Source organism: Trichogramma pretiosum, unplaced genomic scaffold (assembly GCF_000599845.2).
Source record: "Trichogramma pretiosum strain Unisexual culture from Peru unplaced genomic scaffold, Tpre_2.0 scaffold14, whole genome shotgun sequence".
NCBI classification, from domain to species: Eukaryota; Metazoa; Arthropoda; class Insecta; order Hymenoptera; family Trichogrammatidae; genus Trichogramma; species Trichogramma pretiosum.
Genome location: NW_019641706.1, coordinates 2,319,611 through 2,335,191, shown reverse-complemented (window position 1 = coordinate 2,335,191; position 15,581 = coordinate 2,319,611). Strand labels below are relative to the sequence as shown.

The 15,581-nt window shown below is 41.0% G+C and overlaps 1 protein-coding gene across 8 annotated transcripts in view; it reads left to right on the top strand.

The window, feature by feature from the left end:
- LOC106657096 (mucin-4-like) overlaps window positions 1–15,581 on the top strand; it is a 31,528-nt gene continuing 15,947 nt past the window's right edge. For 7 of the 8 annotated variants that reach the window (XM_023462966.1, XM_023462970.1, XM_023462967.1 and 4 more), the window contains exons 1-2: window positions 1–546; window positions 3,546–4,164. The gene's annotated coding sequence lies outside the window, so the exon portion shown is untranslated. Of the gene's footprint in view, window positions 547–3,049; window positions 3,345–3,545; window positions 4,165–15,581 lie in introns of those variants that run through there. The other variant, XM_023462964.1, reaches the window with a different exon arrangement.

Genomic DNA, 15,581 nt, shown 5'->3' with positions numbered 1-15,581 from the left:
TAACGCTGCTCCGATAGGCTAAGATGGCGTCTACGTAAAGCGAGGAGCCTGCTACGACTTTCTCTTATACAGTATAATACATAGTATAGCTAGTACGGTGCGTGTGTGAATGCAGGAGCAAGGCCCCGCTAAGCGTCTGTCTCTCTCGCTCTCGTGTGGGCTATATACAACTCCCACTCCGCTGCCCCCCCGCTCCTGCGGGCCTTCCGAGCGCGTGTCGTCTGCCTCCTCGGTAACTTCGTGGGCCTTACACGTTCTTGGGTTCACTCTCGCTTCTGATATCGTAAGAGAAAGACGTAGCACACAGCAGCTCATTTAGACTCAGCGAAAATTTCCTGCCTGTTAAATTTTTTTTGGGTCGACTAGTTCGTCGTCGTTCATCATATATATTCCACACCAGTCTATAACGTGGGTAGTGCTGAAGTAAATTTGCTCCGTCGCAGTTGTACAACAATTCTCGTGTTAGTTTGTTGATATCGAAATTCATTAATTTTCGAGTGCGAAATCCAGATAATTAGCTCCAGCACAGCAGAGGACAGCTACAAGGTATTTATTTTATATTTTTAATTCTTTTTTTAGTATATTTATAAATATGCACGCCTAAACACCAGTCCCCAAATGCACGTGTATGTGTGTTGTGTTGTGTGTATGATGCCAAATCCAGTGTTGATATATAGATATCTCTCTCTTTCTCTCTCTCTCTCTCTCCGCTTTTTTTTACGCACATGTATCAATACACGGCTTTCGCAACCATGTATGCACGCATGTGTGTGTGTGTGTGTTAGCCGTGTATACTCTGTCTGCTCGGCTTGTGTTGTATACAACTCCGGCTACTCGCGTCCTTCGCTATTATTTCCTCTTTTTTCCCTTTATTTTCTTTGTTTTTTAGCAGCACCAACCTCGCGAAAGCGTGAAATAACTTTGTCTCGCGCGAAACTTTTTCGAATTCCCTTTAAAAATGTAAACAAAAAAAAAATAACGAGCTTCGCGAACACGCCCTGGGCGCGCGACGGACAGGTGTTATCTTTTTTCCATCGCGACGAAGACAATATAATAATATAAACATTGAAAAGCATCAACAGAGAGGGATGATATCTATATACCGACTTTGTTTCGCGGCTCGCATCATCCCCCCGTGTGTACTTCTTGGTTTAATCTGCTTTATCGATAACTAACTCTTTCTTTCGCTATATGGGTATGTAACATGTTGTTCATTTTTCGGTATCTACAATAATTTTTTCGTCTTTCGGCGGCTACAATTTGTTCATCTCTCTTACTTAAATGCACATGCACGCAACGCTAACCGACAAGCAGGCTGGATTATAATTAATCATTTATGGTCAAGTTTTGCAAAAAAAAAAATAAATAAATAAATAAAAGAAAGCATTGACGGCCATTTGCTGCTATGCGTTTTGCACTCGTAAATAATACAATAGGATATTAAAGCGACTCCCCCTCGCGTATACAGTATATTTCTGCACGTATACACACGCTTGATATATACGTATAAGTACGATTCCGAGCGCATAATCGCATTCGTGCATCGCGTCCCTCTCTCGAATTGAAAACATGCAATTTTGACTTTGAAATATCCGCCTCGAAATACTCGAAAAAGAAAAGGAAAACCAGAGATTCTGCCTCTGCATTATTATATATATATACCTATTTTTGAGGTTATACAGCGAGCGTTTTATTCAGATTTTTATGCGAATTCTCTCTTCTAATCTATATAATAAACACGCGAGACCGCGAGCTCTCCTGTGGCATTGGGTTCAAACTTGGCAATTATGTCACCTTGAGCATGGGCTCGTGCCTTGTGCGCGCTCTTGATTATTATTATTTTATCTTGTCATAATATTCCATGCCTTCTTCTCGTCTTGTCGCGCACAAGAACACGTGTTCTTTACTTTTAACTTCATTTTAAAAGAGAAAGAGAGAAGGAGGATAAAAGAAAGTTCCAAAAACTCGAAATCTAAAACCAAATGAGATCTCCAACCCGCTTAGTCATGCAGATGTATTAACTTTCTCTGTCTATACCGATCGTATATCAAAATTCTCATTCATCATCTTAAAATTTCTAGGAATCCACATTTATATAGACTTCATAAACACACCTACAATTTTTTTCTTTTGATGCATTTTTGAGTACTTCCGCTCGTTCGATTTTCTATTCACGTTCTTAATTTCATATGCAGATCTCCTACAATAAATGCATTTTGTACGTGCATATCACGGTATTTAATAATCGAAGCATTTCTCTCTTTTTCGAAATTTCATTCTTTTGTTGGATTAATTAACAATGAAATTTTTAATAATAAAAAATTAGGGATAAAAATAAAATTTTTGTCGAGCCAGTGTAATTAAAACATTCCGCCCACGCACCCACACATGTGAGTGTGTGCGCGCACGTACACACTAACACCGCATTCCCAGATCGCTTAGGGTAGGTAGGTGGTTTTTTTTTTTTTTTTTTTTTTTTTAATATAAACGCGCCCTCGTGTGTAATGCGAATTCGTAGACGCCCTTTATGTTGCATTAATACACACGAAGGATCAGGATAAAAACGCAATGACATTTGTTTCCCCGAGTAACAACCACAACAAAATTCGAACGTCGTTGCAGACTTTTAAACGCCTTGCACAGTAATTTGAATTCGGAAACCATAGCTGCATCCGCCGCTTCCGCGCGCATGTTCTGAATTTTTTTTTCTATTATTTCATCATCGTATTTTTTTTTCAAAAAAAACGCACCAATGTTTTGCCCATTCACGGCTCGTTTGACTTTTTTTCCCTCCCCGGCGCCCTCTGTGCCTCGCCACCAACACATCGCTTCATCCGTATATATTCTCCATCTCACTCTCTCATTATGAATATATACCCTCTTCCTCGCGAAAACGACCATATCAGTGTGCATGTGTGTGGCATCATCATCTCGATACATACAAATACATGTTCAGCATAATACGAGTTTACTGCTGAACTTGGTAATATACGGTTATATATTTCTAATGAATGACTCGCACGCGCGCGCATACATAGGTACATCCGCGACTCGAGCCAGCCGTGCCGAGCGAAGCTGAAAGCAGCAGCAGCAGCAGCAGTCGAGTCCAGAGTTCCACACATAGACTGTACACGCACCACGGATATACACTCTCATACATGCGAACGCACGTAAACTCACACATATACATATAGGAACGAACTCGAACGTCGTGGCATGCGTTGAGTAGAAGAACTTCGTCATTTTTAACGTTCGCGACACAACGGTTCAGTAGTAAAAACGATTTCCTTGCAGACGGTGTCTCATTGTATCCATCATCTTCGCGGGCGTGCTTCTATGTATATGTGAGTGCATTGTAATTATCGTCGTAGTCGTGCAGCAAAAGTGCATGTCTTTGTGTTTGTGAATTTCACGCTTACGTGTAGATGTGTAGTAGTAGTAGTTGGTGGTGTGTGTAGCCCGTGTTATGTACTGTATATACATCTGACGGCCATATTAATAGCAAGGCGGCGCTATATGTGCTGCCGACACTCTGTCTGTTTCAGAACGCAGAAATATACTACTTCTCTCTCTCTCTCTCGATAGCACACGACTACTCTTTAACACGCGTTTCGCGAGAGACAGCAAGCAAGAGAGAGGATATTGCCTGCTACGTTCATTTTTCTCTATGTACTCGGTCGGCCGAATCATCTGCTCGGGGGTAGTTCGCGAAGGAATCGGGAAAGGAATAGCTTCTACATCTCGCAGCAGCGACGACGACAGTCAACTCTTTCTTCATGTAGCAGGCTATAGTAAGATGCTACCCTACAGAAGAGCGACAATCAAGAATTGAGCTGAAGCTGTCCCACAACAAAACAAGAGTGCATGTCCCTTTTTTTTTTAATTTTCTGTTCTTCGTTTTTTTTTTTAAGTTTTTGTTTTTGCATTAACCACCCCCTCTATAACAAGAGAAAAAAGTGATCTCAAAGTGTGTCTATGTGTGCTCTTTGTGTACTCGATGACTCTCTTGCTATGATAAAGTACGAGCAATAGTGTGCTTAGTGATATACGGTATATACAAAAACTTGCAAATAGTTCTTTAGGTACATCTGTGATAAAGTGTCATGAGTTCTGTGTCTATGCAGCTCTGAAAATTTTCCTCTGAAACTGTTGAAGATCTATATGGTAAGATTTAATATTTTGAAGCTAACATTGCACGATACATGAATAATACATTTTAAGTTACAATTTAAAGAATGAAAAGATAACTGAATGCAAGTACTAATGTACATTTAAATCCAAGTAGTGGATTCAAGTAGAAGAATATTTATACAAATATGTATTCCTTTGATAAGACAAAATTTCAATCTATAACCCACAATTATATGCTCGCAATAGTATGCCATAATAAGTTTTACCATTTTTCTATACCGGTAGCGACAGATCATAATATATAATCATTTATAAACTAATGTTTATTATCTAAAGAAGTACTTTATTTGCTGCTAATATATATTATTATAATTAACCTGTTGAATACAAACAAATATTGGTATAATTGGTCAAGTTTGAATATAGATTTTAATGATCCATTAATTTTGAAGTAAAATATTTGAAACCGCTTGCCCTGTTATGTTTGAATGTTAAACTTTTATTAGCTTTTTGTAACAAATATCCAAACTAGCTTAAATTATTTAATGTTTAGAATCGTAAATTTAAATTAATCTCTAAACTTTTGTTTACTATCAATGTTATTACTACTAAAGCTAAAAAAATGTTTGAACTCAAGGTAACAGTACACATTCAAAACTACCTGCAATAAACTTAAAATTTTTCATACTTCTCTTGAATTAATCCTATTTCTCAGAGATTAGAGTCTATCAAAAATATATAAATTCATGAGGTAGAATTGATATACACTGTACAGTGTATAGATAGTACCTATCTAAATGTCAACAAAGCAGTAAACAACTTCATGTACATTCCAATCTGAAATATTCCACCAGATTTCACTTTATTTATATTAAAATGTGAACTTTTAAAGATCGTAAACGATAGCTTAATTTCCTTCATCTCTTTGAGCAAATAAAATCCTCATTTTCTCTTTTCATCACTTTTTTTAAAAGTAATAGGCATGAAAGGCTTACAAAATCCACCGAGTTACAGCACACTATTCCGCAGTCGTTTTCATGAAACGCGAATGAAGCAGACACTATAGGTACGGGGTTGATATATACACACAACACGTATAAACTTACACAAAAGGTAAACATTTGCCAAAGTTGAGCATCCCAGGTCATTGAACCTTTATCTTCTCCTTGTTCTCTCTCTGCCTCTGAAAGAACAAATATTAAAGATCAAAATATACGACTCTATACGCCTGCGAATTATAGGCCACTAGGACTTTTTCCCTGAAATACACAATAATATTATGATTTTCTTCGTTTTTTTTTTTTCGTTTTGCTCAATAGTCTGGAGAATCGGAACTCCTTTTTTTACCGAAAAAGAAAACGATTGCGTTGCTATCTTTGAGCGCAGTTGTCGAGCTCGCGCACCGCGAGCAGCAGCTTATCTCAAATCGCTTCAGGTATTCTCCTTGCGAGCTTCGCGAGTAAGTGAGTCTGTGCGCGAGTGTTGATAAAATTTTAGTTTTATGTTTGCTCGTCAGCTTGCGCGCGTTATGGCCATATTCTCTCTCCGACACCTGGGACTTTACGATCAACTAACTGGCTCTCTCTCTCTCGCATTTTTTTCCCAAGCTCTCTATTCAAAGAGTCGTATCCCCCAAAAGTAATTGGCTTGTATACGGTTTATCGTAAAATTAGCGCGCGCACGCGAAAGAGTGAGAAAAAACGACGAAACGCAAAAAAGGAACGCTGTCTGATCGATACGGTTTTTTCGATAAAAAGCTTCTCTCGGGCGATACTATCATTCCGGCAATAAATCTGGCCGATAAGTACGTCATACGTACGGCTGGATAAGTAGCTTATACACATTTAAACACGCGCGAGCGTGTAAGTTTTGCAGGGCATTAGAAAAGTGCACTTTTTGTGCATCGATCTCTTTCAAGCTCTCTTTTCGCTTTTCGCGTCTCTCTCTCTCTCTCATTCTCCCCCTGTTGCTTTTATTTCTTATTTGGGACATTTGAGCACACATACACAAGCTCTCTCTGTGCTGCTGTACTCCGACGCTTTCTTGCACTCGCGCGAGTGCATAAAAACACACGCTAGCCAAAATTAAAGCTTGTACACCTAGTACTACGGAAAAAAGAGTAGAGAAAAAAATTGTATACACACACTCCGCGTGTATGTAACCCAACGAAGGTGTTTCTGAATATATTTTTTATAATAAAACATTGCGTAACACTACTGCTGCTCGAATGAGAAATGAGAGAGAGAGAATGAAAAAAATCTGATTGCATGCAGCAAATAACTGTTATTCTTTGACGTTTAAATAGCCACAAGGTAGCTGCACGCGCGCGCATGTGTAGCAGTTTTTTTTTCGTTCTCTCTCGTTCTGTCGTCTCGTAGCACTAACACGCTTAAGAAGGAAAATCGTCCTCGCGAAAACCGGTTCTGCCGCCGCCTCGCCAATGACGTGCTCGAGCATTATATTTAAATTATGAGAACTGCTGCTGCTGCTGCTGCAGCTACGAAGTCGTCCGATGTTTATTTATATATTTATAATTTGATAAATGCGCCGTTGTGGTAAAATGATACTTCAGTTGAGATTTCACCTTTTGCACTCGTCCCGCTTCTCATGTACATCTAAATCGTTGAAAGCAACTAATTAGGTTATCGTGAAACAAAAACAAGAACAAAACAAAAAGTAATAATAGAGAGAAGCTGCGATTTTGCAATCTTCCGAACATTTTTTTGGCCTCTCGCTATTGCAGCTGCAGTGCGCGCATCAATTTTCATTTTTTGCTCTCCGCTTCTCTCTCTCTCTCTTTTGCGGTGCATACCTACAATTTCTTCTCTCTTTTTTCTTTCTCCGCATATTTCAATCAATGTCGGGTTCTTTTCGCGTATACTTTCGGTTTATTCAGACGCAACAGTCGTGTTCTATTTTTATTTTTTAATAAAGATTCACTCTTTATACGTGTGTGTGCGCGCGGCTTTGCCCCCACGCGTATATCCCTCGGCACCACGGCACATGCCACCGTAGAATATAAAAAAAAGAGCAAATAAATAATAAATAATACATGTAAAATGTGTGTGTGTGCGCGCACGCGTGTTGGAGTAGGTATTAGCGGTCGTAAATTATCTATTATTTTAGCCTATAGTTGTACCTAAAAAGAAAAGACCTCAAAAAAAAAAAAAAAACATTTTTCCGCTGTAACGCTTTTTCGGTGAAACGTCGATTAATCAAAGAAATAAAAAAAAAAGCGTGTATGTATAGCGAATGCGAGAGACAAAATGTTGGCAAAGAGAGACGATAATAATAGTATGGACGAAAAAATATATATATCGTGCAAAAAACGTGTAGCAGTGGCGCAGGTTGCTTATCGGCATTACAGAGATATATCTATATTTTGGTTGTATATACAGTGCACGCGGGCGAAAAACAATAGGAAAGATAATTCGTTGCGTCATTACTGCAGAGTAGGTACATACACACACACACACACACACACATATACACACAAAGACATTTGCAAATTTGAGAGGAGTTGGAGTAGACGTTCGATTTGCTGGCAAATCGACCAAAATTCCTTTAAAGCCCATGCCAAAAACTTGTATACGAAGGATTAAGTCGAGTCAAAAGCCTCTCGTTATAATATGCACAACTTTTCCTTTTTGAAAAATTTATATTCTCGTATGTATAAGCCTACTAGCAATCGCGAAAAGTTTTGAGGATATACTTATTCATACACGTACGCGTGCGATCGCGTTTTTTTGAATTTAAGCATGCGTGTGTGTGTGCGACTCTTATAAGCGTATGGGTTATCTACATCGACTAACAAGTAGGTATTATATATCGCGCGTACAAAGACACAAGGCTCTCCCCCTTTAACTTTCGTTCCGTACGTATAGCAGTGAATATATATATTTTCACATATGCGCTGCGCTCTGTTTTATATACAGTCCGATTCCAGGTTAATGGAATTTCATTATTATTTTTTTTTTTTTCGATTGAAGCATGCGAGCTCAAAAACCACCACCACCACCACCGCCGCCGCCGCCGCCGCCGCACACAGCGACTTTTCGTTTCCCTTGGCTATTTTGACCAAACTGCGGCAAATCGAGTTTTTTTTCTTTCACAGCATATGAATTAACCTATTCCCTTTTTGCGGGAGTTAAAACAATATTTTGACTTTCTCAAAAATAAAAGAGATAGAGAGAGAGAGAGGAGGGAAAAAATAATTTCAAACCTCTTCCTCTCTCTCTCTTGCTCCGGAGTATCAGCGCAGTGCCAGGCGGCAGTAGACGATGTTGAAAAAAAAGAAGCCCTTTCAATTTGCGAAAAGCAAGCCCGAGCAAGCGAGCGAGAGTGCGCGCGTGAAAAAAAGTATATATACGAGAAAAAGAAAAAGCAGCAACAGACCGTGTGCGGGTAGGTAGATGGTATATATCTAGAAGAAGAGGGTTGTAGCGCTGCTGCTGCTGCTGCTGCTGCTTCTCAAGAGAAGCTGTTGGTTTGAGAGCAGCAGCAGTAGAGGTAGTAGGGGGTGGTAAAAGTTGCCTGAAGCTGCTAGCTGCCACTGGTGCTGCTTGGCGCACAGAGAATCGTGTCAAGGAAGCATGGCTGGAGTCGACGACGACGACGATGCCTCGCATGAATGCTATATTCTACATATATATAGTTTGTAAACTCGAGCGTATTTCACGTCTCGTAGAGGTCATTGTTTTCGTCGAACGGATTCTCTCCTCTTCTCTCTTTTTTTTTTTTTTTTTTTTTTTGAAAATGTTTGAAGAATTTTAATGCATGTGCTCAGCTGTGTGCCCGCTGCTGATGCTTGGCTGGCAAGGGTCTCTGCTCTCGTTCAAAGTAAATAATAGCGACGTTTGTGTGTATCGCCGCTCTTTCCCCCCTGCACGCGAGATAAACACCTTGCGCTATAGCTCACTCTCTCTTTCTCCTCGTTTAAATTGGTTCATTTGTCGATCGCGTGCTGCTATAACGTTATCTCTCCACGCAGGTGATACACGCTCAACCGCGACGACGATGACGACGATGTGTTTATAATGCACTATTTTACATACCAAATTGAGAACTGCGTCTTTCAATTTGGAAATTCCTTTTTCTAATTGACATCTCTAAGCAATAACTCGTTTTTAAAAAGTTAATAAATTATTATTTCATTGCGCAACGTTATGTACGTTCCCGATGCGCCAGTTATTAATAATGACATCGGAAAAAGAGAGACAAAAATAATAATCAAGCGCGCTCGCGCACATTGATTGAAACACGTTGCGTAATTTTTTTTCCTCAATTTTAGTTAACTTTCTATTCACAATTTCTCCCGCATTTGTTTATGTTAACTGTATGATAAAAAAAAACTAATTTTCATTTCGTATTAGTCGAGCAAGCAAAAAAAAAAAAATAGTCTGCCTATCTTGTTCAATTTTGCGAGAGCGAGCGAGCCAAACTTTCGGTTTCGTATTAAACGCACGCCACTAGCTAGCTAGCTGCTTGCGTATGTAAACACACAAACGAGGGAGAGGGTGATGCTGCTGTGGGATGTTATCCAACAAGAAAAACAGAGTAAGAGAGAGAGAGAGAAAGAATTAGCTCGGCGCTGCTGCTCTATCCGAGGAAATTCGAGATTTAAAGAGAATAGCATATAGAGAGAACCAGCAGCTCGCTTGTGTAAACTTAACTCAATCGACCGACGTGTCGATTTTTTAAGTGCCTCCGATTTTCCGACCATCGGATAAGATATCGCATCGGAACTCTCGCCCTCGATTAATCAAAGGTCGAAGAGAGTATACTACTGCGTGTGTGTGTATACAAGTTGCGTAACTCGATGAGCATCAGCTGCGCAGCGCGCGGGGCTCGTACGCAGGTAAAAGAGAAAATATATGGAAGCCAAAGGCTAAACAGCTGAGCGGTGACTCGTGTGCGCGACGAGGGCCCATTTAAATTTACCGTGAAATCCTCGGAAGCCATTTCTGGCCTAAAGAATGCACACGCGCGGGCGCGCGTATTAATACACACATGAAAAGACACACCTACATCCATATTTTAAGATCCTCGTAACGCAACGCAACACAACAGCAACAGTAAAAGCAGTGCCGTGTCATTGCGTTCGTGTGTGTGTCTGTATGTGTGTGTGTGTGTGTGCGTGTGTGTGTGTGCGTGGTTAGCATATGCCGTCGTGTTCGCCAGCTGAGAACAAAAAGGGAGCGAAAAGTGTAAACGATACACACACACACACACGTGGAAGCGAACTATATACATATATTTCGCCCGAGAAAGGAGGGAAGGAGCGAAATATCATCGACACGGCTTTGTGCGCGCCGCGTTCTAGCTTCGTTGTGGGTGAGACACGGGGGCCGCCGTAGCCGCCGATGCCGCTAGGAGTGATTGAGAGACAGGAAGAAGCAGCGATGCATTTTCCTTACCTTATGTATATGTATATAATATAACGCGGTATATATATCTATCGGAGAGGAAGAGAGAAGATGCCGTTGGTAGGGTTTTTGAACATTTAAGTCACGTCTTGGCTTTTCATTCTCTTTCGGTACTGATTTTCTCCTGCTTCTTCTTTCAGCGCGACGCTTACGCGTCAGTATTTTCCTTTTTTTCTCTTTTTTCTTTTTTGATCTTTCCACCAATGATAATAAACGAGACTTTTGACGCGCGCAGCGAAAATCCAACTTCCACTACTATCTGTCCCATATCTCGGAGCTTCGATCAAAAAGAAAGGCAAGATGCAAGCACTGCTGCGACGAATTGTCGTCGTCGTCCGGCAGCTTAAATCTCGACTTTTCGATTTCTCTCTCGTTGCGCTAAGCGATATCATACCTTTGGGGCGCACCCCGGCGCAACAGCAACCCTTTGCAACTGGAAAAGCTTTCATGTCATCCTTCTTGTTTAATATATATAAGTATATACACACATAAAGAAGAGAGAGAGAAGGAGAGAAAATCATGACGCGGTGTTTGCTTCCTCGATTGACGTTTTAATGCTTGGCGCGCGAGCGGGATGGTGCCTTGGCTGGCGGTGGCTTGGCCTGGGCAAAAGAGATATAATCTCATTGTATCGTGGAAGAACGGAACGCGTTAGGATTAAAGTTACCGTATGCATGTATGTACGCACACACCCACACACACGTACACTAGAACTACACCCCAACCCTCTAGACGATGACGACCTTTGCCAGCTCAAAACTAGGGGGGAGAGAGCGAAGAAGCATATATAGTACGTGAAATCCCTGCGCGTGTACGCACACATAAGCACACGAGAGAACAAATGAGAATAGAAATTAGACACGTGTGCACGCAGCGGTGCGCCATTCCACGCATTGGAGCTTATTACTCATTGCGATTAATGAATGACGTATGCAATTCTAGCTTTATTTTATTTTATTTATTTTTTTTTTTTTTTACTTTAAATCGGCCGCTCTCTCGTTCGGAAACTTTTGGATGGAAATTTTCCCAATAAAACACATGCTCGACCGTCTGTGGCAGAGTCGCGTTCGCGCGCGCGAATCGGAAACTCTCTTCGTGCGCGTGGCGCAAAAATCAAATTAAAATAGCGAAGAGAGAGAGAGAAAGAGAGCGAGCGAGCAAAAAAAAAGAGGAATTATGAAATGTGCAGAATGCTCGTGTGATATATAGAGGGCACGTATATTATGAGTGAGAGCGAAATGCATGTGCCCAGAGGGTGTACGCGTGCGCGCCGCCCGTTCGCATGTGTATGCATATCATTGTGTGTGTGTGTATGTGCGTGCGAGTGTGCGTTGTAGAAAAGCAGAGTGGAGGGGTTGTACGAATCCGTCGAGGGGGTAAGGACGATCGAGGTTTGCGAACGTCATCGTCGTGTGCCAGAGAGACCCGCGTTATATGTATGTGTGTGTTGGCGTATCATTCCCTTTTTTTTCTTTTCTTCTTTTTTTATTTTTACGCTCGCTCGTGAGGTGTACGAATGTTATATATTAACCAAAGCCTGACGAGAAAAGTACTTCCTCGATATAGTATAGTACCTACCTTTTATACACACGTGCGAGCTCGCGAGCGAGTCTAGTGTGTTCTCTCGCTACGGTAACTTATACTGTCGGGATTGATGCAATTTTAATGAAGAAAAAAAAACAAGTAGAGAGATGATGCGCGAATAATCTGTGTGTGTGTGTGTGTGCGCTTGACGCCTCTTGCATGCGATGCTTACGATTCGTGCAATATTAATTCGAGACAGAAAAGTGTATTTATTTAACTGATTTTCGTCCAAGCCCCTATTATTACGTCTTGGACTATTACACATCAGCCTCGTGTACGTACAAATATTTTCTCTTCCGGACCACTAAGCTACTAGTAGTACTAACCGAACGGATAAAAGTTTCAACAAAATTCCACCAAGGCAAATGGAAAGAAGGAAAAAATTCTATTTATAAGCTCTCGAGTAGTAATGCGCCCAGGACGACGACGACGTATTACGTCCTCGGCTCTCCTCTTACATTCTGGTAGCCTAGGAATTTTTTTCATCTACATATTTTTGCCCTTCTCGATGGATATCCTATATCGAAGACGAGAGATCGCGTGGATGCATTTGCCTAATGTTTGCATATACACGAGCGAAAAATCAGCAATGAAAAATTCGTGCGACGTGCATGAAGGCATGGATGATGAAAAAAAGCCCTTTTTCTGATATACTAATACATGTGTTGTCCGCTATACATATGTGATGCATATAACGCGCGGCAATTTGACCTCGAGAGAGTAAAAAAAAAAGGTCGAAAGCCAAGCAACAACCCTTGGCTGCTGCGCGAGCTCGCCAACTTTTTAAGTTTTCGAGAGGAAAGAGAGAGAGAGAGAGAGAGAGAGAGAGAGAGAGAGAGATGACCTTTTTGTGTGTTGTCTGCTGCTACTGCTGCCGTTGCAGCTCTTGCACCCACCCCCGCTTCGAAGTAGAAGAGCAGCGAAGGCAGGCAGGAATCCGCTATTAATTTTTCGTTTATCAGCGTCTCTCCACCGCAGCTCTTTGCCTTATATATTATAATATACATATATTGCTGTATGTATACGAAAGCTCGAGCGAGAGAAGTCGTGTTGCAACGTGCAGCAAAAGAGAGATAGGCGCCGCCGCTGCCGCGCTAATGAATAATCGACGTCGCGGGGTCACACAAATTTTTTCTCATCCATGTAAAAAAAAAGTATTTAAATCTAGGAAAACACAGAGAGAATTAAAATAAGAGTTCGGTAGTCAGTTTTTATGAGTCATTGCTGGGTATAAGAAGAACACGCCGCTTAGCTTAGCTTACTACGACTATATATTTAGCTTTCAACCCTCGTCGTCGTCTCTCGCTCGTGCTTTAAAACTTTTTTTTATATTTTTCTCTTATCTTCGTCTCTCTCTCTCTCTCTCTCTTTTTTCGCTCGTGTAATTTTTGCTTGGGAGGAAAAAAATTGATGCACTGCTGACTTTTTTTTCCCTCCTTCTACCTCCTCCCTCTTTAGAGAGCGCAGCGTGCGCGCGTAATGAAATTCGCCTTTTTGAAATGCATATTACAACTAAAGCTTTATCGATTTATCGGATGATTTGTTTTTACGGTGGTGCACGGCCAAGCTTCTTCTCTCTAGTGGAGAGATGCTTACTTGTAATTTTATACAACTCGCGTAGTTATTGCAATAAATTTTGCCATTCTCTTTTTTTTTTGCTCAATTAATTTCTGACATCGAGCTCTAACTCACACTTTTTACCCGATCTTTTTTCTTTTTATTTGCACAGTTTAAAAGTACTAATTTTACCACGTATATGTATGCTTTAAATTGAAATACTTCATTTCCAATCGTGCGAAAGAAAAAAGAAAAGAAAACAAGTTCAAGCTTGCTCCACGTGCTGCTCTGCTGCTCTGTGTGAGCGATAGAAAACACTTTGGAAAAGCTTATTTCTCTCTCTCTCTCTCTCTCCCCCAATGAGAGATTTTTTCGCGCACTCTTTGTAGGCGTGTGTGTGTATACACACACTGCCAACACGTCCAACAAACCACTCGACCGACTTTTTTTCTCTCTCACTCTATTTTCTATATACAACGCATGAACAAACAGTAGCTCAACACTTGCCTTACGATCCAATTTGAATTCTGCGCCGTGCGCGCACAACTAGCCGTGTTAGCGGTATTATGAAAATCTTCCTTTCGCACGCGCTTACACAAGACCCATTACGGGATTAAAATCTTGTCTAGCAGTAGAGAATTGCAAAGCCTCTATTTCGCTCTAGGCTATTTTTCTTTTTTGTTTCGGCTTTTCCCGCGCGCAGATACCTATATACATATTTATATATCATCCACTAAACTTTTAATTTCTCTCTTTTTTTTGTTGCTACAATGTACGTATATATATACGCGAGAGAGTAAGGCTCAAATCCCGAGTTTTGAAACGAGAGAACACAGTTAATACCTGTATATGATCGGACAAAACTACTATACTGCTGAATCTCTATATGTCTCTCGCTCGCCTTTGTTGTTGAGTATTATATTGTGTTTGCTCGTGTAAACGCATGCCTGCCTGCCTGAATTCAATTCGCGTAATTACTCGTCATTCTCTGCCCATGCGCTAGGTACCTATATATGCGAGCTTAAACCCTGTGAAAATTGTCTGTTATTACACGAACTCGTTGATACTCAATCATTTATTCATTAGTCTCGCGTTTGTTTATGCAAATGAATCCAGATGTACGGAGCGATATAATTTCGACTCAACGTTTCGCTACTTTTTTTTGCATTTTTCTTCCTCCTCTTTTTTTCTTTCTTTCTTTCTTTCTTTTTTTTTGCGAAAGCATCGCTCGGGAACAATAAAACAATGAGCTCCGCGAGAGCACCATACAGAGAAAAATACACACACGCACACACACTGACTCGCGCGCCAGCCAGTAGCAGCAGAAGAAGAAGCTCCCAAAGAGTGTCGCTAGCGACGGCGGCGCACACAGCTTTTTATCATTTTCTTTTTGTCTCTTTCTTTCTGCCTTTGCAGGAGAAAAAAAAAACTCGGGGCGCGCACACACACGGAGTCTTGCGTGTATCTCTCTCGGCAGGCGCGCCTCGCTCGCGCCCCGCGTCGAGTGCTACCCACTGTGTCTCGCGCGTACGTAGTAGTATATATACGCGCGCCCACGAAAAAAAATGCGATTACCGAGTAGAGCAGCTTTTTTATATTTTAAACGCAACACGCAATAATAACGATAGAGGCCCGTCTCTGTGCCTTCGCATCTTCATTTCTTGATAAGAGATGGTACTCGACGATGCCTTTGCTGAAAATAAATCCTTTTTCTTTCGTTATTTTGTCTCCGAGACGACGTATGAGCCCTTGTGCGGCAGCAGCATATACATTTTTTAATCCTGTCATTTCGAGTTTTCGAAAGCTCATATTAGATCCCATTTATATTTATTATATATAAAGTTGTCATACGTACTCTCTACCACCCCCCCCCCCCCCCCCCCC